This window comes from Crassostrea angulata, chromosome 2, assembly GCF_025612915.1.
Source record: "Crassostrea angulata isolate pt1a10 chromosome 2, ASM2561291v2, whole genome shotgun sequence".
Classification (NCBI taxonomy): domain Eukaryota; kingdom Metazoa; phylum Mollusca; class Bivalvia; order Ostreida; family Ostreidae; genus Magallana; species Magallana angulata.
The window spans coordinates 75,001,745-75,029,350 of NC_069112.1; the positions used below are offsets into that span (position 1 = coordinate 75,001,745).

Consider the following 27,606-nt stretch of genomic DNA (forward strand, 5'->3'; position numbering starts at 1 on the left):
TTCTTTTTTGTTGATAAAGATCCTGTTATCGCTTAAAGAAAGGATTTTGTAGTATAAATTGTTATCTGTTGCATTTGATGCCTGAAAACGTTAAGCTTTTAGTTTATATATCATTCTTTCCGCTTTTTATGATTGAATGTCCACTTCCGTGTAAAATGGCTATTTGACAATAACATGTATGCACAACGAACAATAGAATAAGATATTAACATTAACGTAGAAGAAAAACTGATTTTAACAAAAAAGGGGCTAAATTAAGGTCGAATATTTGATCCTTATTTACAAGAAAAATAAAAGAAAACAAATATAGTAGCCCTATAATGATTTTTTTAGGTAATATCGGTAGTTCGCAGTAATTCTAAATATACATTGATCATGCCATAAGTAGATATTTATTATACTGTATAAAACATTCCAAACATATCACATTGAGAGAGAGAGAGAGAGAGAGAGAGAGAGAGAGAGAGGACGTTTCTTGTCTCGAATTTTAGTGAAATTATTAAAGCAACTACATAGGTAAAAACATACAACTTTTGGAGATCGATATCATACAAATTCTTCTGATCAATATCAGGGTTAGGGTCAGGGTCACAATAAGCATATACTATCAGTTTTATTTTTACAAAACCTGGCTTTTTACTTTCATTTCTACCCTAAACATTAAAAAGATTACAAGCGCAGATTGTCACTGGAAACTGTTCTCAAAGAAACTATCGTCATACAAATTAATACATGTACCTGTTTCGTCTATGAAAAGTGTTCTTATTTATGATATGGTCGTAATATATATATTTTTGATATATATTTTTGAGGAGGTTTCTCCTCATACGTCATCTTTTAATCACGTATTAGAAAATATCACGATATGTCATCTGACATTATAATGTTATGAAATATGTAGCAGAATACACCCAACCATTAATAAAGAAGAACTTGCCACGTTGTCAGAATTGATAAAAAGTGTTCGATGCATGTTCAAATTTAGCAGTTAATGTGGAGCATGTGAAAACCTTCTATATTTGATACTTCAGAAGTGAAAAAAAAATAAATTGATAACATGACCAGTTTTTACTGGTCCCTGCAGTCAAAGCAAGTTACAACAATGTCTTTGTTCATAAGGCTCGTTTTATAAATTGCATATTAGAAGAACATTGATGTAATTCTGCAAGTGACACTCCAACGTATACTCATAGCTCGCTTTCTAAGAGGGAAATTATTCAAGTTAATATAGAATCAATATTTCTAACAGCCAAACAAAAAAATTGGAATGAAATTGCTTATAGCGGATACCTAAACCTAAACATAGATACTTAGCAGTTTCAAGTAAATGTTCTACCAAGCCTCTTTCTTTACTGATTAATAAAACATTTACAACCGTACGGGAGAAACCTTGAGAACTTTGCAAATTATATTCAAGAAGCGGTGTAAATAAGACGTTAATACTTAGAAATTTCCGAGAACTTTTAAAAAATTTAAATTACAAAATTTTCCTTTCTAAAATCTATGCAACCATTCTTTACAATGGATTGAAGTGAAGGAGTTTAGACACCATTGATAGTTGCTGTTTAATAGAAATGGATCCTTAAAAGAGATAAAGCAACAAAACATCATGATGTGCGTTAAAATTTCCACAAAATTCAAGTTTGAAATAATAAAATATGCAGCATCGTATCATTTAGGGCACAATATTCTGCTTTAACACATATATTTGGTTTTTTTTTCACTTCGGCCCAGCCGTTTAGCACATGTGCAACATCAAACAATACATGGTCGTTGAAAATAGCTGAAAATTGTAAAATTGAGTGTGGTTACATTGATGTACCTCTTTGAAACTTTTCACAAAATCATCATTTTATTGAACATTTGTTATAGAAATGCTGTTATACATAATTTGACAGTTTTGACCTCAGATGAATTGGTACGTTCTTTTAGTGTTTTACTAATAAAACTGACCACCAAAGTCCTGTGGGTTTTTTTTAAACATTGTTTCTATGTTCCCTTATATGATTTAATTGCGGTGGAATGTGAAAAAAAAAACCTGAACATTGTTAACAAAGAGAAAGACGTGGATGGCAACAAATAAGCAAATATCTCTATTCCTTTGAGATGAATCAGTTATAACATGTATGCTTAGCTAGGTTTTTTTCTTCAAAAAATTTAACAAAAAGAAAGATGCCAGAGATTTGTGTAAACTTGTTACACAAGTGTTTTTTAATTCCACAAGAAAAAGTCTGTATCAATTGTGATACATCTTACAATATGCATGTAAATGTATACTGATTTACCTTAACTTAATCAGTCAAAATACCCCTTATTTATTTAAAATTACAGCTGTATTTGAATATTGACCACCGCCCCTTCATAAAAAAAAATACATGTATAACCAATGCATTCGCCATTTTGCAATCAGCCACATGTCGCACGGTCAATGTTTCTCCGCTGAGGCATGCATATCATATACCTTGTCGTGTATCAGCCCTGATTCTCGTGCTTTGGACTCGGTGAGATAGCAACCAAAATCTAGGGCTGTATCGCCTTTGGGGCTGATATTTTTCTGTCTCAGCCCGTCGTCAAGGGGGTGTGTTGCCCTCAAATTAAAATTGGTAATTCCTAAATATTTCTGCTTTGATTAAAACTAGTTTGTGAAATAACGATAAAATAACAAATAAATTATATAAACATCACCTTACACGTCTAAATATGTTTATTTATTGCTTATAATTGAAAAGTAATGATTCAAAAATAGCGCCAAAAAGCGACGGGTATCTAAGTAAGGGGAGGTAACCTACACTACGGTTGTGTATTTAGGACAACAGCACGCTTTATTTAATATCAATCAGCATTTAAATTATGGAGGATATTGAGAAGGATGTAACGAGACTAAATCGTAGAAATCAAGAGTTTAGATTGTAAAATTTAAGGGGTTAAGTAATGGACGGGCTTCTGAACGTTCTCGCTTTAGCAGGATGGCTTTTATGAATGGAATCTGACAAGAAACTTACGAAATTCAAATGAAAAAAAATGACTTATTACGAAGTATTTCTCTCGATAATTTTGAATTCTAGAAGATAGTGCTTCATTTCAGACAACAGACTCCCCTCTACATTGTACTGTATTTCAAACGACAATGGTTTGTCAACAAAGTTCGAGAACTCTTACAGTTCTTAATACATATTAAAAGGAATGAAAACGAACGAGTTTTGTAAAGCCGAAAAAATGAATATTGTAGCTTATTCATGATAAATTATATTCCTCATTTGGAATTTGAATTTGAAAAAAAGTCTTTGATTTTAGATATATGATATAAACAACATCACACTGTTCAGGTATCAGCCCTCGGATGGTATCGGCCCGCGCCCATCGGGCTTCGGCCGATACCAACCACTTGGGCTGATACCAGGGCCGAGATCAAAACAACAGTGTGGTATTCTATATGTCTTGGACTTCTCAGTGTAACCTACTTCAAATTAATCAATAACAATGTTTTCATTTTAAAATCTTTTTCCTATCGTCCAATCTTCTTACTTTTATAGCAATATACCTTTATCCCATGCATATTGAGTTTTTGTTTCTCAGATTATTTGATACGCAAGGGCATGTTTTATGTATAATCAATTTTTAAAATGACTCGAGTTACTAACAAACAATTTGAAGCTTGATTATCAATAGTTTCGTTTAAAATCGTCGTTTTGTTAGTTCTATGGTCGATATACCGACCTATTTAGCAAATACATTTTTCCATTAGGCCGAATGCTTACAAATGCTGACTAAATGTATTATTATTGCTGTTTAGTCCATTATTATTGACTTAATTATCTACTGATTTTACCGTTTCCCCTATGACGTTACCACAAAGAGCACAGGGCGGGTGTGACCAGTCAGCAAAGGATGCTCGTCACTTTTATTGCAACAATACTTTAAGTATGTTCTATATTAGCTCGCACAAAACAAAGATAAAGATAACATAGACTAAATAACTGGTTGACATTTATGGAGATTATGAAAAATATTCAACAACAATGTTATTGTTTCTATTTCACATTCGTCATCTTCCTTAAAATAAAACAAAGTACCTTGTGATAAGTCAACTGAAACGAATGTACGACGTATATTTCCGCCCAAATGAATCTATTTTATTTGATCTTAAATACAAAGGAATGTATCACTGCAGAGTACATTCATGTTTTCAACAGTCGTGTTTAAGGAACGCTTAACATCTCAGTGAATGATATAAGATGCGCTTTAGTTGCTCATGTATTTTTTACTTAAGGATTTCTCTATAAAGTGGAATTCTGTGTATCTTTAAATGTGGTGTGATACATAATGGATTTTCTCATCTTTGTGACAATATTGTTTAGCATATTAATACCAAAAACGGATCAATACGGTAGGATATTTCATTTAAAATATAATAAATAAAAAATAATATATGGTAATAATAAAACCTGTTCCTTTGTACAATTTAACATTTACTCTACATAACAATACACACTAATCATTTTGTGAATAAAACATTATTTTCTTTTTCTTTTCAGAAAACCTTTCTCTCAATAAGACGGTGACAGTGAGTAAGAGATACAACGAGAACGACTTTGATCCTAGCCTGGCTGTGGACGGTGATTATAGTACGGACCTGTTAAAGTGTTCCTTAACTGCTTCCGGTCAGAAAGAGGCGTGGCTTACAGTGGATTTAGGGGAGGAAAAGAATATTGCTTCTATATCGTTCATACATAGAGGCTGTAAGCATTTCAAATTAGAGATTGAATAGATATTCTCGTTATAATATGCGAATGAATAAATGAAAAAAAAAATAGACGAAAATCTATTTTTATTAAGTTTGAACCATATATTTTCTAACCTTTAGTTAATGCGTACTAAAATAAATATCAAAATTAATATCATTCTTGAATTTCTTTAAAACAGTAGGGACCAATGCAAAACCAATGGATAGTTCAGTTTCTGGTATTCATAGCGATGGGACTTCTAGCAATACTGTTCAAGCAGGGTCTAATGGTAGATATCTATGCTTCAACGAATTTACTCAGGATGAGGGTCAAGTTGTATGCTTGAATTGGGGATTTTTACCGTAAGTTAATATTTTACTCTTCCTTAGAAAACCAGTCTTTTGGATTGTTGTATTTTTTAAACATGTCAACTATAACACTATTTGCTTTTATTTCTAAATCAACGTTATATGGTACACAGACAACTTCGCAATATATGATTCACATGTGTAAATATACCAAAAATCATAATAGTGTATATTACAAAACGAAAATTGAATAAAGGCAATGTCCAGCGTTTGTTTAGAAATCTCTAAATGAAGTGAACTGGAGAATTTCACGAGTCAAGTCCTGTTCTCTTGTTTATCCGCTTGCTGTCCATGGTCATGGAATGGAATAATGGCCATCATCTTCTCAAAATAAATATATATCTTTATAAGTCTTCAGATTCTCTTTGGTTCCAAACTAAATTCTATTTAGAATATATTGTCCCTTCAAAATGATGAAATAAAAAACTATAAACTAAATTTAATATATTTATAATATACAATATTCCATTCATCTTTAAGTCATCTTCATTATAAATGAGAATGAGTCAATTCACCTGAAAGATAGCAGACTTAATTACTTTCTGTTTAATGACCTTTTCATTTCCATTTACTAACATAGATTATTGAACAATTACTTAACGTAGTGGTAAATATAGGCATAACTATTCTTCAGTTAAAAAATTAAATTAAAAAAATCAACACACATAATATTTTCAAAACATCTCAAAATATCCACATTCAAAATAATACAATGTTACTGGTTCTTAAAAATACAAATAGTGCTTAAAGTAACCATGAATAAAATGTTAAATGAACTTGTAATGCAAATTACAGTTGTCATAAAGTTGACAAATACGCAACCTTTGAAATCCTTTGACACCCAAAAATTGTGTATATGTTTTTGTGTGCAGTTTTACTCAATTGAAACATGCTTTCATACTATATATATATATATATATATATATATATATATATATATATATATATATATATATATATATATATATATATATATATATATATATATAAGCGGCTGCACTACTGACTATTTTTTCGACATTGTGTGAATGTTTTGCATTTTGCATTTGTCAGAATGAAAGTTATAAATAAGATGTATAAACTCATAAAGGAAAATAATAATCACAAAACTTACTTGCAATACATATCATATTTACATAGCCGAATATTTATCTGATTTTACAATATCTGGATGAGTTAGGATGATTTCTGTTGATCAATCATTTCATCCTACATATTATCATTTACTCCTGCGAGGTTTGCATTTTTTTCCTGTCCATAACAATCGTCTTTTTTGTTGTGTACGTCTTTAATTGGGCTTTGTTACTGCTGCTTTTCTCTGCTTTGTTGTCTTTAAAAAAACACTATGTGTTTAGCACAAACAAATCTACAATTCTCTGCAGTTAAACTGAAAATTTCGGACTGACATTTCGTTATTTCAAATGCATCAATTTGAGTATTTCAGAGAAGCTTTCAGGCAATTGAAATCATCACACGAATAAGATTTTCATGAAGAATGTTACAGTATTACATGTACAGGTAGCTCTGTGTCATTTTTACCTGAATTTTCCCTTGGGTAGTTAGTTTTTTCTCTACTTTCATTTTGTATGTTTGTTTATTTAACGAAGTTTAACAGATAATCTGATAACTGTAACATATATGTATCAAAAATTGGATTTGCACATCGGATTAATCATCTTAATAATGTTTGTGCTACAATATTACGCTAGTATAAGCGGCCTATGTCCCAACGTGTGTACCGATATTCTCTCATACATAATTATTATCGGTACGGTGAGTTGATAGAAAATTTGTGACGACCAGATTGAATAAATCTAATGTGCATAATAATCTTTAAGTTAATGAATTAAGATAGGATAGTGACAATCTTACCAATTCTAAAACCGCTCTCACCCATTCTTGTGCTTCTGGTGAAGTAAAATGTGACGTATGTGAAAAAAACACATTTTAAACCGTTTCCGGTTCAATTCCCGGAGTGGTATGCTATTTTATCTAAGATTATTTGTTTCAAAAAGGATAAATGTGTATACGTAAAGATAGTTTTTTTTTTCAAATTAATTCTTTTAACACGAATGTCTGCCATCACACATGTTCTAAATGCATTAGATCTGTCATAATTGTACACTAAGCCTAAATACGGCTTTTACAATGTAACATGATTTGTAAACATTAAAAAAACATCGTGTTGTTCATATTTGTAAGAATTTATATTAATAGCATGCAGATTAAATATTTTTTTATACACATAAAAAAATATTATGAAATTATTTACATACATTTCTTTCATATAATTCTCGTATGATTATACTTGTGTTTTACATAATTATGACTTTCATATGAAGGAATTTTTCATATGTGAACCATATGTATATTGCTTCGTATGATGCATATATGAGTGTTCATATGATTATCATATGATCTGCTACATATGATATTCATAGGATTTGATATGCATATGATTTACATATGATTATCATATGATTCTCATATGATTCTCATATGAAAGGCAATACATAAGAGAATCAAATGTGGCGATATTGTCTATGTATTCTTCATCAACATTTTAAAAATGTAAGTTGCGTTTGTTTCCTATTTCCCTGACTTTATTTTTACTTTTTTAAACTTACAGAGATAGAGTTAATGTATCGCCTCGGTCAGTTTCTAATACGGTATTTTTAAATCAAAATTATGAATGTGAAGGAAATGAGGCAGTTTTACGTGATTGTTCAGAAAACTCGAGGTTGTGTCAGTTTGGGAAAAGAACATATTTAACCTGTAAAGGTAAGCTTACATTAAATTTTATTCAGTGTTTAAGTTTTATTTTTGTCAAAATGAAAGTGTTGCAATTAATAATATCATTAAGTCTCAGTTATCTTATCAAAATCACGTTAGTCTGAAAAAATAATTTTTAGAACAATCCATTGGTTTGCAATCCTTAAGCATTTACAACGATGAAAGTGCAATGAATATCTGCTACATAAAGTCTATAGCATTGTTGTTAATCAATAACATTTTAATATTTACTAACATTCGCTAAAACCTGCTTTGTATAACCAATCTAGATAATCTCATTAATTAACATTGTGGCATAAATAATTGTGAAGGAGCAATCTAATATGATGCCGACTCCTTTTTTTTGTTCTTAATATGTTTCTTCTTTTTTTTGGGGGGGGGGGGGGGTATTCACTTCGACCTTAACAAACAGTTTTAAATTTTTTTCATCTTAATTTTGTGACAGAGGGTGATACATTGGCGGGATTCTCTGTATATGTAACATCAACACCAGACTGGAGATCAGGGACCCTCTGTTATCAACACGACATAGAGCAGCCACTAAATAACTCCGTCAATATTGACTGTGTAGGTTATGGTCGTTATGTGACGTTATATAATTCAAGGAATCAAACAAACGCACCGAGGTTATCTGAGTTTGCTTACATCAATGTTTGTGAAATACATATTGCAGGTAACCAACTGTTTATTCTTTGACAAATATTGCATTGGAGTCTGCCTATTTCAAGTAATTGACTGAACTGTTTAAGCAAAATTTTGTGTATCTTTTGAACAGGTTGTGATATTGGATTTTATGGTGATAACTGTACAAGATGTCCAGAAAACTGTTTCAATGAACAATGTCAATTTCAAATCGGGCATTGTTTTGACTGTAAAGATGGTTTTAAAGGTGACACGTGTGATGAAGGTATGAAAATTTATTGAAGGTTGATGTTTGCAAATTTGCTTCTACTGCTTCTTCAAAATTATACCCATTTTCCTCAGAGTGATTCATTTGTAACACTCTTTATAGTAGCATTGCTTTCCTCTTTGAATAAATTCTACGCCATTGAATCAAGCGTTTTGACTCAGGGTGTTGAAATTCTTATATAAAAGTCTTATATAGAAATTCTATAATTTAAGAGTGCACCCAGGGTCGATATGGCAGAACATGTTCCTTTCAATGTGGAAACTGTCTAAATTAGTTGTCATGTGACAATATAAATGGAACTTGTCAAGATGGTTGCTCCTCTGGTTGGACCGGTGATAGATGCTATCAGAGTGAGTTAAAATATGCAATTCTTACCGGGTGGTTTTATTTCCTTAAATTTGAAATTGAATATTAAACAAATATCATGTTTAACTCTTGTTGTCCTTGAGATGAATATCTGATTTGTGAAAAGCAATACAACAAAAGAACCCTGTTACTCTTTCGATGAGGATGTTAAGTTGAAATCAAAAGGGTTTTAGCCTATTAAAAATAAACGTAATGTAGAACGGAACTTTTATACAAAGATTTTTTATGAATTTTTTATGAATTCCAAAACTTACACTTAAATCGCCCTCTTTATCATCAAATTTATTTTTATAACTCATACACGTGCACCTTTACTATTCGTACGCTTAAAGTATTTGTAACCTTTACAGAAAAGGTCGCTCAAAAGCATGAATTTACTCACACTTAAATTCCTCAAGCATGTTCTGAACGAAATTGCATCTCATTTCCTTTAACACGGCGCGATTACTGCACGGCGTGGTTACACTGCACAATTGTATAGAATTATTGTAAATCTCTAGATGAAAACTACAATTCCTACATTTATATTTGGTTTTTCAGAATGTACCTCCACGCTTTATGGGCCAAATTGTAACATGTCTTGTAGTGAATTCTGTGTAAACAAAATATGTAACCAGTCAACTGGACACTGCTTTGCTTGTGTTGAAACGCATACTGGTTTTTTCTGTGAGAAAGAAATTTCTTCTGAAAGTCAAGTTTTTGGTAAGTGATGTAAAACATATTAATAATTCATATAAATAATCGAGTATGAATGCATTAAAAACAAAAATATCTGTTAAAATATTCTTCTAAAACCACTACGGATACGGAAGCGTATTAATGCCACATTTTGCACTTTATATTTTCTACACTTTAATCTGTAAAATTCACACTTTAAAGTGTAAATTTGATGTGTGTCAAATTCCCACTTTAAACTGTAAAATTTACACGTCAATGTGTGTAAAAGTCACGATTCAATTTATAAAATTAACACATTTATCTGAAAAATTTACACTTTAAAGTGTTAAATTCAAACTTTAATGTGTACAATTTACACTTGAATCCGTAAAACTCACACTTAAATCTGTAAAAATTAAACTTTAATTTGTAGAATTCACAATTCAATCTGCGAAGTGTCTCTTAAATAAGTACTTTAATCTTAAAAATTCACTTTTATCTGTTAATTTTATACTTTACTGTAATTTTGTAATTTTCACACTTTAAAGTGTATGCTTTACACTTTATTCTGTAAAACATACACTTTAATATGTAATATGTTTGGGTTAATTTGTAGAATTCATACTTTATAGTGTAAAATTCGAATTTTATATTGTAAATTTCACACTTTAATCTGTAAACGTCACCCTTTAACGTGTAAAGAAGAAGGTACAGTTTCTATTAATATTGGCCCTAAAATTCAAAGGTTTTTTAAATCTCATGAAGATACACATATACTATCTTGAACATGTGTGTATATGAAATACCAAGTTATACACTTTTATCTTATTTAAAAAGATTATTATGACTTCAACATTTTGGCACATTTCTCAGCTTTTCTCAAAAATGGTGAAAAAAGCACATTTTCTCATAGTTTTTTTTAAAGAGGAAAATGTGTCTGCAGACGTCGCCTACAACAAAATTAGTATATCTTATGTGTTTTAACATGATAAAGTTAAAAGTGAGTTTAATCGTAGGCGACGGCTGCGGACATAGTTTTCTATTCAAAAATCTACCGAGGAATTGGTGTCTTCTGCTCAGTTATATGAAAATTACGGGTAAATGCACTGTTTGTGGCGTAACAATTACCGTAGTGAAAGTATAATCAGGTAACTATTTATAGATTCTTAGTTTACGGGTATTTTGTGTAAATTGATGTTACATTTCCATTTTTGGTAATAATTTTAAAAATCACTCTAAAGCAGGTCAAAATATGACTGAAACTGTACTTAGTTTTTTTAAACTTCAATCTGTTAATTTTACTCTTAAGAGTGTAAAATTTACACCTTAATCTGTACTATATACTTTAAAGTTTAAAATTCACACTTGAAAATGTAAAATGCACACTTTGAAAGTGTACAATTTACACTTCAAAAGTAAATTTTGCACTTAAATCCGTAACATTTACAAGTTATCCAAAAACATTGGCACGTATTTAGATAGATTGGAGAGCTTTAATTGTTTTTTGTGATGATTTGATGGAAGCATTATTGAGCATTTTTTTTAATTAGTGACTATTTCATACTTGGTCTTAAATACAGTGACATCATTGAAGAGAAGTTATATTTGTAAGGAAACATTTTGGGTGTTCATCGGACTTAGGTAGTTTTATGCCTTGGTCTATTCCCCCACGTTCATCGATAATTTCACAATCAAAATAACAAACTATGTTGATTTACTTTTCATTCAAAACAATGAACAATACTTATCTTTTTCTCTAAACTTCGATTCAGCATAAGAACTTTTAGTACTTTGGCTTGTGTATGTACCACAAATACATAATTTTAAAAAAAAATACTGCATACAAATGAATAAAATTGATGCTTTGAACTTGTAAAGGTTAACGTCTGATATATATATTAAGCAGGACTGAAGAGTGTGTATTTGCGTCAACGTTAGTGAACAAATAGTCAAAACCCAGAAAAATAGTAACATATAATTCTACAATTTATGTACCGGCCGCCAAATAGTTATAAAGCGGTTGCCAGATAAGCAGCCACCTCATCTTTTGGCCAGACAGTTATATAATACCGCAACTTATTTATCTGGCGTCCGCTACAAAGTTATAAACCAGCTTTCGTAATTTAGTCCTTTTAACATAAAATTAATATATTTGAAAGTCCCACATTTAAATCTAAGAGTGTTTATGACAAAACTGCTTTAAAAATCAGATAAAAAAGAAAATAAGAAGCGTTTGACGAACAAAGGCCGTCTTCTAAACATTGCAAAATTATAGCTATTGTTTTTTCTCAATCAATGATGCAAATTTGAACAAAAACAGAGGAAGACCTTAATAAAATTTATGGCTATTGATTATATACATTTGAAATTCAGACACAAATATCTTATCGACAGAGTGATTAAAATTTATAGTTCATTCAATAAAAACGGCTCGTTTTATCGTCAAACGCGGGTATGTTAAGGGAGGAGTCTTCTCGTTATCAAACATACTTCTTATTATAAGAAAGTTATGAAATTTTGAAACAGTCAAACAGATCATATTACCAAATGATTCTCTCAGTTTAATCAAATTTGACCTTTTTGTTTTCGCATAAAGGTCAGATCAAGGTCACTACCTTTTCCCTCAACATAAAGGATGATAACAATAAGTGTAGCTCTTTGTAGTTCTATAGACATTTGTTTAAGATTTGAAGATTCTATTCTTCAATAAAATGACGTCTCATTAATCTGCAGCAATTCTGAATTGCGAAACATGTGATATTTTCCTACGCCAATATTACGCCAAAAAAATAGTCCTTGTTAGATTCTAAACATTGATTACTTTTTCTATGCCAAGTTGTTTGATAGTAACAAAGAAAGACAAGTATACAATTTTAAATTACTTTCATCTTCATATAATAAACAATTAATCAAATTTACGTTTGACAAGTCGGAAACCAGAAAAGACTCCTTCCTTAAGGCTTCCCACAGCGATGTGTAGAAACTCACTTGTCTGTATTTCATACAAATGACGTCATAATCAACTTTGACGTCACGATCTGCATTCCTTTCGATAGGTTTCAGGGAATGTATCGTAACGTCATAAGTGAATTATATTGAAACTGTAATAAAAACCGCTTGTTTGATTAACATAGATGCTGACGTTTATGCTAGATGTACAGAATTAATTCATATCAATAATCAGTATCAAATAATCTGTATATTTAAAGCTTCATTTAAGATAAAAAAAACTTTTTATAAATTAGTAGTTTGAAGACTCTCTCTCTCTGTTACTTTTAAACAACTGAATGAAGGAATTTTAATGCATACAAAAACAGCTTGGCGTGGGTGAACGCTCTGTACAGTTTTCGATTATTTTAAATACAAGTACCAAAGTGAATCATGCTTTCGAAATCTAAAGGATTATCCCATTTTTTGGTAACTTGCTTTTAATAAATTAAAAATGTGCCTTATTTTGATGATTTGGCGAAATATTTTAGTAATATCTTTAATAAACGAAATATCTGTGTTAAGCCCATGCAAGAACTCCAAAGTGTATGACATAACAAAGGATATGTGATTTAATAAGACAATGTTAAGAAACATACGTCACGTAACAACTAAGTACATATGACGTCACAAAAATGAATCAAGTAATATGTTCGACATCATTGTCAATATATGATATAAAAGTTTTAAGAAATACTCCCGGTCAAACTATTTCTTTGTTGATTTAAAGAATATCGTTATTCAGCCGTATTTTTGCTCCGAGACACCTTTACATTGCTGCGAACATTTTTTTTCACGTAATATTGAAACATTCAGTCTATGACTATCAAATAATTGTTCTTCTTTTTTTTGAAAAAAGAAATAGTGGTAATGAAACCTCATTGTCGATTACAATGTTGATTTTTATGTATTTATGTGTAAAATGTTCAGGTAAAAAACAGAACTTTACACTCTAAAGAGTAAAGATTAGAATTTACACTACAAAGTGTGAAGATTACACAATACAGTATTAATTTTACATTTTAATGTGTAAATGTTACTGATTTTTAAAATGTGTAAAATGAACAGATTTAAAATTGTAAATTTTACAGCTGAAGGTGTTAATTTTGCAGAATAAATTGTAAATTTTACAAATTAAAGTTTAGTTCTACAGATTGAAGTGTAAATTTTACAAATTAAAGTGTGAATTTTACAATCTAAAGTGTGAATTTTACAGATTGATGTGTAGAAAATTAAAAAAATATATATATGAAGTGGATATATGGCACTAATACGCTTCCGTATCCCTAAATTTTTCGATTGTTAAAACTTAAAATATGGAAATGCAAAACAAAGCCTAAGGCAGTTGACAATACGTGTAATCAAATACAGCAACAAAGCGGAATGAAAAATTAAAGCTTTTCGTATCGAAATTTGTACTTTGGTCGATTCACAGGCATGTAAAATATACAGGACACATGTTCACTGAAATCAAGTTATTCTTTATGCTTTAGACAAAATAGCAAGCAATAATGTTTTGATGTAACCTTTTCAAAAGAAATCATTTATTTACAAAATATTTTCAGTGTTTGTAATAATGGGGTTTTTTTTATTTATAATAATGTCATATAATACGATTTTTTTGTCAAAATCCAATTAACTCTGTATCTACAATTTTCTCTGAAATATCTTCAAATATTTTTTAAAGAATTTGCACAAGAATAAGTGATTCTTATTTGTATGGTACTTTTCTTTTTTCTTCGCAGGTAACTCTGTTGCTGTAGAGGATATCCCATTCGCCATAATAGGAGGTGTAGTCGGGTTGTTTATTATTGTGTTGCTAGCCCTCCTAGTAGTGTGTCTGCTTGTTAGAAGGTTTGTAATCAAGTTATGGTTAAAAACGATGAAAAAATGTATTCTATTTATACTCCAATATATTGGTCAGAGTTATCAAGATCCTTTCTAACATTCTTGAACATGTGTCAAGGCTTGTGAAAAGATAATAAGAAAGTTAAGTGTATTTTGAAAATAACTTTGTTTTTATTTGATTAAACCTTCACTATGTTTATTACACATTTGTTGAGATATTATCAATGAATGTCATTTTAACAACGCAAAGTTCAAGTGCATTTATTTGACAGAAAATGAACATCTTATAAATAATAATATACTATTTTGTTTTATGAATATAAACATGAAGTTGTTTGTCGATGTTAATAATAATTAACTCGTAAAATTTCATCTTGAAGACAATATTAGTTATTCATAATCTTCTTTGTTAAGGGATAAAATAATATTAAAATCCAAATCATTGTATAAACTAATATATTAATGAATTAAAACTGCCAGTTATCTACAGTATACTAATTTTTAATATGTGTATTAAACTTTTATTTCCTATACAGAAAACGCAGACAAGACACCAAATCTGAAGACGCTATAGGGCTGGAACCGATGGAGACCCCGATGTCAGAGAGGAAAACCAACGTGTACTTAGAAGACACAGATGGTAAAAAACATTAAATCTCTTATTATATCACAAATGAATCATTTGTTTATTTCACTTCCAACACCATCAAATAAATTTATTAAAGACTTAAATGAAATATTGTTTAATTTTCTTTGGAAATCTAAGGTGGACAAAATAAAAAGAAAACAAATTACACAAGAATACTCAGATGGTGGTCTCATAATGATTGAAATAAATAATTACATCCAAAGTCTAAAGTCATCCTGGATCAGAAGATTGATAAATAGCCCAAATTCAAAATGGAATATATTATTAAATAAATCAATTAATACGGACATAGTGCTTAAGACTGGGCCAGACTTCATATCCTGTATATTAACTAATTTAGTTAGAAACTCCTTTTGGAAGGATACATTTATTGCTTTTAAAAATATACAAGATAGAATGAAATTACTTACATGGCATGAATTTATTACACAACCCATATGGTACAATAAGAATATTACAATGGGGGGGAAATCAATTTTCTTTATTGATTGGTTCAATAAGAATATTGTTTATATCAATGATTTGCTGGATGAAAATGGGTCCTTTTTAAGTTTACAAGACCTTCAAAGTAAGTTTGATGTCAAGTCAAACTTCCTTACTTATCTTGGTTTACAAAAATCTATTTTAACTAGTTTACATTATCATGGAATCTCAAAAGAAGATGATAACCCAAGGCCTTTTATACCTTTCCACATTAAATTATTTTGCTCACCTCGAAAAGGATCTAAGATTATGTATAATATTCTAAACATGGAAAATGTCACATCTTTCAATAAATCAAAATGGGGATTATTTTTTATGTTGTCAGACTTACAGTGGAAAACCATATACCAGTTACCTTTTGTCAACATTAAAAGTACCAAATTACAATGGCTGCAATTTAGAATTAATCACCACATTCTAACAACTAATAAATATCTATTTAAAATAGGAAAGGAATGTAGTAAGTTGTGTAACTTTTGTAAACAACATGATGAAACAATTTTTCATGTACTATGGGAGTGTCCTAATGTTCAAGAACTCTTTCAGCAATTTTTTGAATTCTGTCAATCAAAGAGAATTACAATCCAAAGAGATCCTTTAATTTTTATATTCGGGCTACACTCTGACCCTATTTCTACAGACATTTATTCTATCTTCTTGGTTATGAAATCGTATATCTATAGGAAAAGATGTCTTAATGAAGCACTAACAATTCATGAATTACTTATAGATATTAAAACACATATATCAACTCTAAGATATATAGCTATCCGAAATTGCAGATTAGATGATTTTTATAAGAGATGGGAAACTTGGCTTTTTCTTCTTAATAGACTTCACTAAACAATTATAGCAGACTCTGACTATATAGAGATGATATAAAACTATAAATCAATTACTTACTCATGTTCAACAACCAATTCTCTCTCTCTCTCTCTCTCTCTCTCTCTCTCTCTCTCTCTCTCTCTCTCTCAAGGAAAAATTTTGTTTTGAAGTAAATTTTCTCAAAGCTGTTATCACTTTATTGTATACAAATGCATTTGATTGTTCAACTTCAAATTAAAAAAAAAAAAAACAAAAAAAAAAACACATTAATTTGTTATTCGAATATGATTCAAAATTTAATATTTTTCTTTAATCATTTAGCTTATATATTAGTACTGATATATCTACTGCGGGTAAGTGGTATATATCTCCATTTTCTTAGTTTATTTGAAAGGGTTGATAAGATAAAACAATAAAAAAATAGAATTGTTAATGTCAACTTAATAGATTGTGCCCTACATAAATGTTAAGATTCATTATTCCTCTCTTGAAAGAACGTATTACATCATTCGAAATGTTATTCAATTAAAATTTTTATTAAACCCAAAATTGAGTATGATGATTACATAACTCTGCCTCGAAAAGTAATGATAAACTACAACTGCTACTATTTTACAAGTAATGCTACTCCTATTAATACTTTTACTAATCCTATATTTGCATGCATACAAAAACCTCGAGATTCACACATGTTTGATTACACATAAACTATTATCTTAAAATACTTTCACCACCTGCAATGTTAAGATACAGATTCATTCTTGCATAATTGTTTATCTTCCTGTGATTTTATAATCCGTCTTGTTAAAGCAGAACATTAAATAAATTATTTCAAATCATCAACAGTACTTTTGTCAAAATCACATCACCTTGTTAGAAAGATAAATTTGATTTATTATAAATACATTCAATATAACAGTCTCATTGATCATCTTAGATACATTTATTTTACAGAAGAATGTCCAATGAGTTACAATGTCAGCTATATTACAAATGCGGAAGAACAAAGACATTCAGATTTGGAAGACACAGAGAGTGAAATCGAGACTAAAAGTGAAAGTTCAATGGTGGATCTAAATGATGTTAAGCTCATCAGTGAAAATTTAGGGGACATCCCCATTAAACAACTACATGACTATATTTTGAGGAAGCATGAAGTAATGGATGAGGGCTTCAAGGCAGAATTTAAAGTAGGGAAGATTGTTTTTATCAACATTTTCATCAACTTCATTTTTTATTGGCTGCTGTCTAATGCTTTTGTAAAAGGTCAAACTTTAAAGACATTTGTTAAAATGTTTATGCTTAGGGCACATACAATGATGTTTATTTTTTCTGTGGTCATTGAAGTGCATGTAACATTTCATTTTCCGTAATGTGAAAACCAAACATAGATATCTATTTTTCAATCTTTCCTCATTTTTGTAACTATTAATGTAGTGGAAAAAGCTATCTTAAGTTTAGTTTTCTTTTTTCATATCCACTTCGCACTTTAAAAAAGTCAAGCAAACATTGTAATATTTGATCATAATAGAAACTTCCTAACAATTACCTATTCATTAATCTATCTTGGGGTGAAGTCGATGCATTGTGTTTTGTTCTTTGTCCAGACCACAACAATGTATATAACAAGAATATAGCCACACAATACGGGAATCAGATTAGCCAAAAGCAATTCTGATTTTAAAGTTACTGATCTTGTTATGAATATTTTTATGCAAATAGCTTAATCTAATTATTTATCCATCTGTAATTCTTTCTCTTCTCTTCATTTCTTTAAATTGTCAATTTATTTCTTCTACTGTATAATAACATTTCAAAGAGAGAGTAAGATGAGAAAATTATGTAAATAAGGAAATAAATACGTCAATTGGGCGTAGGCTTAATCAAAGTCTCTTTCTTCCAATTGTTTTTAATTTTCTGAATTTATCTTTTTAGGCTTTGCCAGAGGGGGACATAACTCGATGCTCTGTTGGCGGCCAAGATAAAAACATTTTGAAAAACCGCTTCAAAAACACCTTACCTTGTGCGTAAAGAAAACTCTTTCATTTCTCGTTCGTTTTGTAAACAAGATATATCTGCGTTACTTAATACAGAATTGTTATAGATATTTGTTAAACACAAACATATAATAAAGCAATCAGATAGTTATAAGAAGAGCTTTTAGGGCTACAAAGTGATAATTAAGTGTTGATGTATTTAGATTTCACGTTAATTTTATAATTTTAAAATTTTACATACTAGACTTTGACCCATGCGGGCACGGGCTGACATTGCATATGATATCGGACATTAAGGAAATACTGAGATACATCTACACACCGTATTGTTGACATTTACATAACCAAGCTACAATAATGCTATTAATTTCACTTCACTTTGCTTAGTTAGAATAATCTAACTGTGTCTCGGGACAGGCCTTCGTCACATTTAAAATGCCTCCAATAAATAAGTATTCATAACGCTGTAAATACGTTGTATCTAAAAAATTTATTCATATTAATGAAGAGTTCAACACTTTTGACCAACGTTTTTACTCGCTTTGAATTTACACACCAAGTTCAAATAAGTTAGAGTTATCTCCAGTATTTCCTTTGATGAACAGAATATATGACAATTGTTTAATGAACACGTATTTGTTATATCGTTTCTGAGTTTATCCATGCAAATGTGATATTGTGAAAAGCCTCTTGTGATTAAGCGTGAATGTAATGCGCATGCGCAAGATTGTAAAATCCTAAAAATCCAGATGATTTCCGGATTTTTAAAAGGAATTTTAGTTGATATAATTAATTAGGTAAGCTTGATTCAGAAAAAAGAAAAAAAAACCAAATTGGTAATCTTCAAGTACCAATGATGTTTAAAATATATAAAACAAAAAGCAGTATTCTTCTGATTTCTCAGTATTAAAGTCCAAAAATTCAAGTCTATTATTTTACTATAGTATTATAGTTGTTTACATAAACAAATATACAAATCTCTATGTTCCTACTACTTAACATGTTAAAATGTGTTTTTTAGTTAATGTTGCAGGTAATGTTGTTTTATTGTTCTAGATGACCACACACGGGTTATATTGAAAGAAGACAATGGTGAAGACTATATAAATGCCAACTATATTTTTGTGAGTTTAATATTGGGTTTACAATTAATAAAAACTGAGGGTTATTAAGAGAAACATATCTATCTTCTTGTTTGTGGACGCTTTCATCAACAAAAGAAGAGTAATATTCTTAATGCAATTATTTTAATATACTTTGATAATTTGTAGGATGCGTTTGGTAGACAACAATATATTGCATGCCAAGGTACGTATCTATCAAAAATATCTCATAATAACTATCAAGAATTATTGATAAAAAGTAAGAACATTATGGAAGTTGATAAATATATTTGATTACTTTTATCAACCATGGATATTCATTGCATAGGAAATGTATTCAAAACATTTCAATATTTAACTTAAGCTACATGTATGATGAATTAAAAGCAAAATGAAAAGTCACAGTGTCATTTTGTTCACCAGGCCCTAAACCTACAACAGTGAAAGACTTCTGGCAGATGATTTGGCAGGAAAATATTCACACAATCGTGATGTTAACGGGGATTATCGAAGGGAAGACGGTGAGTCTGTCAGGACAAAAACACAAACATAACAATACAAATAAACGTCCGCAATAAAAAAAACACCCATGCATACTTTCCTTACCATTATAATTGAGCACAAATAAAATATAAGATTGTATAAATATCTGATGACAATTTGAATTCCAATAAAACATCCGCAGTTTACTTCATTATATTTATTACTATTTTCATTTGATATTTTCTTCCCATACATAAGATTGTATCAATATCTGATGACAAATTGAATTCCGAAACAAAACATTAAAAACATCCGCAGTTTACTTTCATTATATTTATTACTATTTTATTTGATATTTTCTTCCCTAGTTAAATGCCATGCTTGATAGATTTTATCTTAATTAAATTTAATGCTAATGCATATGCCACCTATAGTTGCTGGCAAAATATTTTTTTTTAACTTGTGAGTTAAAGTTTTATTGATCAGTTTTTTTTCTTTAGAAATGAGTGATGTACATTATATGTTGTGAGACAATAAAAGAACAAAATATTCAAATCAATATAATACAATAATACTTCTTACGATGCTTCGATATGGACTTAAACTATACTATTATACTTATTATTACACTCATTATACCTATTACACTTAAACTATTAAAATATATACTTTTATCATTTTAATAGAGGAAATGCGAACAGTATTGGCCTTCCCCCGGAAGAACGCTCATATATGGGAAAATATCGGTCACTTCATTGGAAGAAAAGAACTACGCATTTTATACAATTCGACGCTTAAAGATAACAAATGATCAGGTATTAATTTAATATACATGTTTGAAAATATTATAATTATGGTAAACCTTGTAAACGTTTATTTAGCTAACCTTGTTCATCAAGATATCCTTCTTTTTGTTGACATTGTGGCAAATAAAGTGCTACTCTTGAAAAATTTTAAAGAAGTTTTTAAACTTATTGAATATAACAAAATGGTAAAAAAAACATACTTTGGCAAATGTATATGCATCTGAGGACATTCTTATATACAATCGTAGGAAACACGATATCAGAATCACTTTCACTTCACTGGATGGCCAGACCATGGAATTCCATCAACCATGCAGCTTCTTTTATTTTATTTCCGGGTCAAAGATCAAATTCGAAACGATCAGGATACATCACCTCTTGTTGTCCACTGCAGGTTAATTATTTATAAACGTGCTCCTTTTCAAAATTTATATCAACATTGGCATCTGTAGAGTTTCTATCTAAAAAAATTGTTTTGTTTTTTTCTTTTCTAGTCCAACATATCTATATTGTGCAATGTATATCATTTATTATATTTGAACACGATCAACTTTCTTTTGTTTGTTTCGTGGTATATACATTTTTCAACGAAGTCAGTGCTTAAAATAGCCCTAATTCTTAAGATTATTGAAGCCTAAATCATGAATACTTATTTCTAAAAAAAAGTTATCGATTTTCTTAGCATATATATTATATAATCTTCAATGCACATTTTTATTAATGCTTGCTTTATTGTTGTAGTGCTGGTGTTGGCAGAACAGGAACTTTCATAGCTATCGATGCGCTTGCGCAGTATGGACTTAGCAAAGGAACAGTAAACGTCACTAAATATGTCAGCGCCATGAGACGAGACAGAATGCACATGATTCAGACGACGGTGCTTTGAAAAAAAAATGACATTTTATGTACAAAGGAATCAAAAACAAAAATGCTGCTATTTCTTGTATTAAGACCAAAATATATGAAATTCTTATTAAAGAGGTTGAACATTAAATTGAAAAAATTAAGATAGTGTACTTAATAACAGCAACAAAAAAAGAGTTATCTCTTGGGTTACGAAGCAATAGCTTTAGATTACTTATTAGAGATATTGTTTTTTGACATAACAAAACAAACTTTAAATTACTTTATTTTAGGGCCAATATATAACTGTTTACAAATGCTTAGACGAGTTGTTCAATTACCCACGCCATGTTATCTGCCGGGACTCCATAAACGAACAAATCGGATCTACGTTGACGGAAGAATTTCAGGTTTTACTCCTAATGGCTCTTAAAACATAGTCTTCCTGTTCATTGGTTCATCTAAAACACATTTATTCATACTGTTACACATTTCTTTCTTTTATCAGGAAGTTAGCAGATACGTTAACGATCAAAGGGAGTTAAGTGGTTTGGATTCCCAACCCGGTAATACTGTAAACGTACTGCATCTGCCTGTGTATTCTATTTAGCGCCTTAGGCTGAATGTGGCTTCCGTTAAATCGAGATCGTTGCTAAATGACATATATATATATATATATATATATATATATATATATATATATATATATATATATATATATATATATATATATATATAATTATGTATACGAATAGTCACATTGAAGAATACGCTTATTCAAACCCACGCCAACATTTTTAGAAAAAAAATCCGCCAGATATCGTAAACACCAACTATAATACCTTTACAGTATATTTCAATTGTATCTCTATTGGGTTTGACCTCTGAAGATATTTTGTCAACAAGCATAAATGTAAAGAGTTTGATATTAAGAGTTTAATAATCATTCAATTATTTATTTTTTCCAGATTTGATGGATAATTCTGATCGCTTAATAATTGCTGAGTTTCCAGTAAGTGTATTACAAAGACAGACAGACAAACAGACAAACAGACATTGGAGATATACCATTATATTATAATGACAAAAAGTCCCCATCTTACTACAAAAAACGTAATCACGAAGTTTGTTAACCATTTGCATTGCAATGAGAGACATTTTAATTTGTGCACGGAAATAATGCGTTATAGATAGATGAGTCCCAAATTATTTACAATTTTTTTATTGATGTTGTTTAACAAAGGTTTCATGAAAAAGCATCAGCAGCATATTTAAAGCGTTGTCTTTACTTTTTACAATGATTTTTTTTTCAAAATGCAAATTCACAGCAAAACTAAATAGGGACTTTTAAGATATTTACTTTTTACTTATTTACTTGTTTCATATACTTCCTTTTAAAGCACTTCATCCAAATAACTAGATTTTTAACACAAAACACCAAGGATTGCACCAAAGCTAAAGAAAGGGTGTTTTGAAAACAGTTCAAGCATGAGTTATTATCTGTCTTTACATGGCCTTAATAACAATTTTCATAGAAATTCGATAAAATTGCAACAGGTGAATTTCGATTTTGAGAAAAATAAAGCATTTATACTTTAGGAGAAAACTTGTGTCCATTATGTATCTCAAAGCACCTGCTACGTATTTATATGCTCTATTCAAAGATACAATTTTATGTTTTTACGTCAGTCACTTTTGCTTGAGGGAGGTTTCCTATTAACGAAACATCCATCTACCAAGGACCTTCCCCAGTTTCTGTCTTTGTTGGTTGACGTTTCTCCATCTGTAGTCGTCGTCCTGGATTCAGAACAGTCAACGGTTTGTACACTGGCTTATCGTTACCTATCGTTACTTACTTTGTTCAAAGACGGGCTCATTTCATTATTGTATATGTTTCGTTCTTTGTGGTATTTTAGATTTATATTGCTAAAGTTTTTGCAATGACAAATATTCACTGTATATTTATTCTGTAGAAAAGTACATATTCATTCAGCTTTAACCAATCATAATCTTTTCTTTCTTATAACTTTAGACAGAAGAATGGGTTCCGGAAAGAGACAGTCTGGTTGTTGGTGGATATGTCGTAAAACAGACCAAGAGCAGAGTGCTCAGTGTTAATAAAAGAATGTCGACTATAGGCGTGGCCATCCAGGTATAACTCACAACTAAATAAAATCATCATGAAGCATATGACAACAGTATAAAAACATACAGATAAAATCATAGGGATATCACGGGGTGAATTTTGTGATAACATAGAACTATCAACATATGTTAATGACAAAATGATGCTGTCCTGTGTATTGTAACAGTCAGCAAAAAATAACACTTAAGAATATGAGCTGCAATTGTCATGTTGAATTAGTCCAAACCAAATTAAGCTTAACATCGCATATTTTATAAGGTGATTCATCCGGTGATTGGTACTGAAAAAGAGAATGTGAAATATATTTTTGTTTAGAATGGGGCTGATGAAGAAGTCGAAATTCGAATAATCGAGCCAGTGGCGCCAAAAGATTCAGACTACTCAAATGTTACTCCCCTATCGGATATAATAGATGCTTTCACAAGTCTGACTGTAACAAAAGACAAACCGGTTATTATTCTCAACAAGTAAGTTCACCAATAAACAAGAACAGTAAAATTGGTCAAACTGGACTGTTAACAACATCAGTCCATTGTTTTGGCATTTACCAATTTCTTTTCAGTTTGTAATAAAGAAATGGCGATGTAAATTTATATTATTAAGCATACACGCGTGCTTAGAAATTTGATGCATGATTTTTTCTAATTTATTTTTCGTTATTTTTTTTGTTATGAGACTATAATAAGATTACTTTATTTGTTTGCATTCAGTGAAAACAGCGTAGAAGTTCTTGTGACAACGATCGTTCTGAATGCCCTACATCAGCTGTGGTTTGACGGAGAGACAGATATCAGTTTGATATCTAGATATCTACTGACACTTCAGCCATCAGAACCCATGTCTGTTGTAAGTGTGCTCAAACACTGTGTAACATATATTTTTTCTTTCGCTTATTGAGAAAGCTAATTAAGTGTTCAATACAATTAAATTGAAAAAATCATGCAATCGTTTAAAACACAATTTACAAGATTTTTTATATAACATATACCATCTAATTTACAATGCTGCCATGTGATAGGGTGATCTAATTGCAAAATGATGTTTAATTCCAGTTTTAATACAGTAGTGAATTCATTCTCATATCATACAATTTAAAACTATTAACAGTATTATTAATTTTGGTTACTGTATTAATTAAAACTTCTTTTTTTTATAAAAGGTCATATACTTTAGCATATAATGCTATTTGGGTTTTTTTTATTATTTTTATACACTACTTCACTTTCTTCTATTTCAGGATGATTATAAGAAATGTTACAGACTTATCCATCGATTTGCCACCAGATATTTCTCAACTCAAAACAGCATGCAGGAAGAACATGTTTATGCAAACTGAGAGTTAAAACTGTGATGGAACATTTTAAACTTTCGAATCGTTTGCTGAAGCATTTGACATATTCAATTTAATATACTTTAAATTAATTATTTTTCGTGATTTTCTGTAAGTGTAAAATTTAAAAAAAAAGCCACTTGCTAATTGACTGTGCAAAAACCTCTGAAGTATATGCAACGTATACAATGATCTGGTTATTTTAGTATGAATGTCTTCTATGTCATTGACAATGTACATAAATATTAATCGAATCCGATGGAACAACTGTCATCTATAGGATAATGTCTACAAGGACATCAATAATGATCAAAATAAAATCCCCTTAGGGTTATTGAATATCAAGAGAAAAGATGATCAATCGATTAGACTAGACAACTTTTATATAGATAAGCCCCGCATGATAATTATTTGCTTTTTGGAATCTAGCAATCACCTGTACAAGGGTTTCATTCATCAGGATGAGCAAACTAATTCCTTTTTGTCAACCTATGTAAAGCTGTAAAAATTAGTAAAGTAACGCCTGGGGGAAACACTATACATGTTACAAAAAAATTGCGTTGAAATGGGCAATTGTTTAAGATAAAAATTTAACCACTTATTTGTCATTTTCTATGACTTTTTTTCTACAAAATATCCCAGGGTGTAATTAAAAGGATTGAATACAGGGGTTTTTTTACGACCACTTGGTTGACTTTTCTACCATTTATTTTTTCTAAACTTGAATCGGGAATAAACTTGCCTTAACATTTATTAAGAAGAATGTTTCAGGATTTTTACCAAGATTTACAATAAACATGCAGAAAATCAATAAATAACATTTTGAAGCGTTATAAAGATTGACTGATTACCAAATTTCGGTATTGTTATTTTCATTTTAATTTCCAAATGTTAATTTTAAAAAAAATAATTTATTGTGTGTGTGTTTTGCAATCAAAATTCACTTGTCATAATCTATGCATCAATACTTTATGTCAATCTTTTGTTTAGTAGACTCATGTTTGTTGCAAGGTTGCTATTTTATCTAAAGTTTCTTTATTAAAATACATGACCACTGCACATGTAGCCATCTTCCACTTTGAAGTGCCTCAAATAAAATTGTAAAAATGTGTGTATGATCTGTCTGCATCAATTTTTTTAGATCTTGTCATCAAATTTTCATTAATTTAAGTGATACTGAAAGTATATCAATATTAGCTGAGGTTTAACTTGTGATGCACCTGCGCTGAAACTGGTTCGAACTTAGAATCTGTCTTGTCTTGTGACTTTGTTAAACGTGGATGTGTCCATATTTAAGATTGTGAATTGCAAAAACTATATCACATAACTCTACTAGTATTTGTGTTGCTCCCTCTCTTTAGGACGTGTACACGCTAGGATACAGAGTTATCATCCTTGTTAATTTTTTAAAGTGTTGTTAGTCAAATTAAATGTGCAGAATATAACATGAATAGTGAAAGGGGAACATGTTATTAATCCAAGATGTATCTCTGAGATTAATGGCATTAATTACAGATAAAATAGCATTGATTGTCATCAACAACGGTGAAAAAACAAACCATTAGAATAGTATGTTTAAGGTCAGACGACACGTTCCTCAGTTTTAGATTACTTTTTCCAGGAATTTGTTAATGGTTCACTACTACTTTGACAAGCTTTCTTGCAAAAAATTAGGGTACCTTACCAGGCATTTCTGCAAAATGCTAGAGTATACAATTTCCTGTGTAATCTTCTTTGAAAATATACTAGAATTGCTGATATAAAAAAAAAATCTTCAGCACAGCGAAATTCACTATATTAAAACTATATCCCCGCCTTGAACTCGCAACCTCTAGAACCTATACACTTCTGGCAGTGTGCGGCCTCGATTCTAACCACTCGGCCATCTAGACCCATAACCAAACCAAAGTAAATTTTGATCATTTTTAAAGTAATTATAAAATTAATATTTTTTATTGGAACTCTTTATTACGAGGAGATACGAAAAAGATTCTCGAAGAACGTGTCGTCTGACCTTAATTGATTATTTTGGGAGTTGAAATTTCTATGGCTATATTATGTTTAAAGAATGAATTCATGGAAAGAAATTTTAACTGGAAACATGAGACTAAGAAATTCGATATTGAAAAAAATACCTTTTTTTTTTCATTCCATTTTTGTAAGAGCTATAGAATTATTTATGTTGCGACGATAATATTTGATATGAAATATTGAGGATTTAAAACTTAATGAACTGTAATTTTAAACCACTTTTTTCTACAGCATTTACTTGGTTATTTTAAAAAAG

The 27,606-nt window shown here is 30.1% G+C and overlaps 1 pseudogene; it reads left to right on the forward strand.

Moving 5' to 3' along the window:
- Positions 1-3,839: 3,839 nt before the first annotated feature.
- On the forward strand, positions 3,840-26,156 carry LOC128174864 (receptor-type tyrosine-protein phosphatase epsilon-like; annotated as a pseudogene).
- Positions 26,157-27,606: the final 1,450 nt, after the last annotated feature.